This window comes from Episyrphus balteatus, chromosome 3, assembly GCF_945859705.1.
Source record: "Episyrphus balteatus chromosome 3, idEpiBalt1.1, whole genome shotgun sequence".
Taxonomy (NCBI): Eukaryota; Metazoa; Arthropoda; class Insecta; order Diptera; family Syrphidae; genus Episyrphus; species Episyrphus balteatus.
Genome location: NC_079136.1, coordinates 88,666,546 through 88,671,258, shown reverse-complemented (window position 1 = coordinate 88,671,258; position 4,713 = coordinate 88,666,546).

Genomic DNA, 4,713 nt, shown 5'->3' with positions numbered 1-4,713 from the left:
TGATATAAAAGTTGACAAATTCAAAACTCTCTAAAAACAAAACTACTTGACCAAAACTTATAAAAAATACATTTTTGTGCTCTCTGCGTCGATATCTATCGAATAGGATACAAATCTAGGCAAAATATTCACGTTTTAAGAAAATCACATTTTTTTCACTTCAAATGCGTTTCCCTGGCTCTATTTATACTCTAAATGATATAAAAGTTGACAAATTCAAAACTCTCTAAAAACAAAACTACTTGACCAAACTTATAAAAATTACATTTTTGTGCTCTCTGCGTCCGATATCTATATCGAATAGGATACAAATCTAGGCAAAATATTCACGTTTTAAAAAAATCACATTTTTTTCACTTCAAATGCGTTTCCTGGCTCTATTTATACTCTAAATGATATAAAAGTTGACAAATTTAAAACTCTCTAAAAACAAAAACTACTTGACCAAAACTTATAAAAATACATTTTTGTGCTCTCTGCGTCGATATCTATCGAATAGGATACAAATCTAGGCAAAATATTCACGTTTAAGAAAATCACATTTTTTTCACTTCAAATGCGTTTCCTGGCTCTATTTATGCTCTAAATCACCCAAAAGTTGACAAATTCAAAACTCTCTAAAAACAAAACTACTTGACCAAAACTTATAAAAAATACATTTTTGTGCTCTCTGCGTCGATATCTATCGAATAGGATACAAATCTAGGCAAAATATTCACGTTTTAAGAAAATCACATTTTTTTCACTTCAAATGCGTTTCCTGGCTCTATTTATGCTCTAAATGATATAAAAGTTGACAAATTCAAAACTCTCTAAAAACAAAACTACTTGAAAAAAAATTATAAAAATTACATTTTTGTGCTCTCTGCGTCGATATCTATATCGAATAGGATACAAATCTAGGCAAAATATCACGTTTTAAAAAAATCACATTTTTTTTCACTTCAAATGCCTTTCCTGGCTCTATTTATACTCTAAATGATATAAAAGTTGACAAATTTAAAATTCTCTAAAAACAAAAACTACTTGACCAAAACTTATAAAAAATACATTTTTGTGCTCTCTGCGTCGATATCTATCGAATAGGATACAAATCTAGGCAAAATATTCACGTTTTAAGAAAATCACATTTTTTCACTTCAAATGCGTTTCCTGGCTCTATTTATGCTCTAAATCACCAAAAAGTTGACAAATTCAAAACTCTCTAAAAACAAAACTACTTGACCAAAACTTATAAAAAAATACATTTTTGTGCTCTCTGCGTCGATATCTATCGAATAGGATACAAATCTAGGCAAAATATTCACGTTTTAAGAAAATCACATTTTTTTCACTTCAAATGCGTTTCCTGGCTCTATTTATGCTCTAAATGATATAAAAGTTGACAAATTCAAACTCTCTAAAAACAAAACTACTTGACCAAAACTTATAAAAAATACATTTTTTGTGCTCTCTGCGTCGATATCTATCGAATAGGATACAAATCTAGGCAAAATATTCACGTTTTAAGAAATCACATTTTTTCACTTCAAATGCGTTTCCTGGCTCTATTTATGCTCTAAATGATATAAAAGTTGACAAATTCAAAACTCTCTAAAAAACAAAACTACTTGACCAAAACTTATAAAAATACATTTTTGTGCTCTCTGCGTCGATATCTATCGAATAGGATACAAATCTAGGCAAAATATTCACGTTTAAGAAATCACATTTTTTTTCACTTCAAATGCGTTTCTGGCTCTATTTATGCTCTAAATGATATAAAAGTTGACAAATTCAAAACTCTCTAAAAACAAAACTACTTGACCAAAACTTATAAAAAATAACATTTTTGTGCTCTCTGCGTCGATATCTATCGAATAGGATACAAATCTAGGCAAAATATTCACGTTTAAGAAAATCACATTTTTTTCACTTCAAATGCGTTTCCTGGCTCTATTTATACTCTAAATGATATAAAGTTGACAAATTCAAACTCTCTAAAAACAAAACTACTTGACCAAAACTTATAAAAATTACATTTTTGTGCTCTCTGCGTCGATATCTATATCGAATAGGATACAAATCTAGGCAAAATATTCACGTTTTAAAAAAATCACATTTTTTTCACTTCAAATGCGTTTCCTGGCTCTATTTATACTCTAAATGATATAAAAGTTGACAAATTTAAAACTCTCTAAAAACAAAACTACTTGACCAAAACTTATAAAAAATACATTTTTGTGCTCTCTGCGTCGATATCTATCGAATAGGATACAAATCTAGGCAAAATATTCACGTTTTAAGAAAATCACATTTTTTTCACTTCAAATGCGTTTCCTGGCTCTATTTATGCTCTAAATGATATAAAAGTTGACAAATTCAAAACTCTCTAAAAACAAAACTACTTGACCAAAACTTATAAAAAATACATTTTTGTGCTCTCTGCGTCGATATCTATCGAATAGGATACAAATCTAGGCAAAATATTCACGTTTTAAGAAAATCACATTTTTTTCACTTCAAATGCGTTTCCTGGCTCTATTTATGCTCTAAAATGATATAAAAGTTGACAAATTTAAAACTCTCTAAAAACAAAACTACTTGACCCAAAACTTATAAAAATACATTTTTGTGCTCTCTGCGTCGATATCTATCGAATAGGATACAAATCTAGGCAAAATATTCACGTTTTAAGAAAATCACATTTTTTTCACTTCAAATGCGTTTCCTGGCTCTATTTATGCTCTAAATGATATAAAAGTTGACAAATTTAAAACTCTCTAAAAACAAAACTACTTGACCAAAACTTATAAAAAATACATTTTTGTGCTCTCTGCGTCGATATCTATCGAATAGGATACAAATCTAGGCAAAATATTCACGTTTTAAGAAAATCACATTTTTTTCACTTCAAATGCGTTTCCTGGCTCTATTTATGCTCTAAATGATATAAAAGTTGACAAATTTTAAAACTCTCTAAAACAAAAACTACTTGACCAAAACTTATAAAAAATACATTTTTGTGCTCTCTGCGTCGATATCTATCGAATAGGATACAAATCTAGGCAAAATATTCACGTTTTAAGAAAATCACATTTTTTTCACTTCAAATGCGTTTCCTGGCTCTATTTATACTCTAAATGATATAAAAGTTGACAAATTCAAAACTCTCTAAAAAACAAAACTACTTGACCAAAACTTATAAAAATTACATTTTTGTGCTCTCTGCGTCGATATCTATATCGAATAGGATACAAATCTAGGCAAAATATTCACGTTTTAAAAAAATCACATTTTTTCACTTCAAATGCGTTTTCCTGGCTCTATTTATACTCTAAATGATATAAAAGTTGACAAATTCAAAACTCTCTAAAAACAAAACTACTTGACCAAAACTTATAAAAAATACATTTTTGTGCTCTCTGCGTCGATATCTATCGAATAGGATACAAATCTAGGCAAAATATTCACGTTTTAAGAAAATCACATTTTTTTCACTTCAAATGCGTTTCCTGGCTCTATTTATGCTCTAAATCACCCAAAAGTTGACAAATTCAAAACTCTCTAAAAACAAAATTACTTGACCAAAACTTATAAAAAAATACATTTTTGTGCTCTCTGCGTCGATATCTATCGAATAGGATACAAATCTAGGCAAAATATTCACGTTTTAAGAAAATCACATTTTTTTCACTTCAAATGCGTTTCCTGGCTCTATTTATGCTCTAAATGATATAAAGTTGACAAATTCAAAACTCTCTAAAAACAAAACTACTTGAAAAAAAAATTATAAAAATTACATTTTTGTGCTCTCTGCGTCGATATCTATATCGAATAGGATACAAATCTAGGCAAAATATTCACGTTTTAAAAAAATCACATTTTTTTCACTTCAAATGCCTTTCCTGGCTCTATTTATACTCTAAATGATATAAAAGTTGACAAATTTAAAATTCTCTAAAAACAAAACTACTTGACCAAAACTTATAAAAAATACATTTTTGTGCTCTCTGCGTCGATATCTATCGAATAGGATACAAATCTAGGCAAAATATTCACGTTTTAAGAAAATCACATTTTTTTTCACTTCAAATGCGTTTCCTGGCTCTATTTATGCTCTAAATCACCCAAAAGTTGACAAATTCAAACTCTCTAAAAACAAAACTACTTGACCAAAACTTATAAAAAATACATTTTTGTGCTCTCTGCGTCGATATCTATCGAATAGGATACAAATCTAGGCAAAATATTCACGTTTTAAGAAAATCACATTTTTTTCACTTCAAATGCGTTTCCTGGCTCTATTTATGCTCTAAATGATATAAAAGTTGACAAATTCAAAACTCTCTAAAAACAAAACTACTTGACCAAAACTTATAAAAAATACATTTTTGTGCTCTCTGCGTCGATATCTATCGAATAGGATACAAATCTAGGCAAAATATTCACGTTTTAAGAAAATCACATTTTTTTCACTTCAAATGCGTTTCCTGGCTCTATTTATGCTCTAAATGATATAAAAGTTGACAAATTCAAAACTCTCTAAAAACAAAACTACTTGACCAAAACTTATAAAAAATACATTTTTGTGCTCTCTGCGTCGATATCTATCGAATAGGATACAAATCTAGGCAAAATATTCACGTTTTAAGAAAATCACATTTTTTTCACTTCAAATGCGTTTCCTGGCTCTATTTATGCTCTAAATGATATAAAAGTTGACAAATTCAA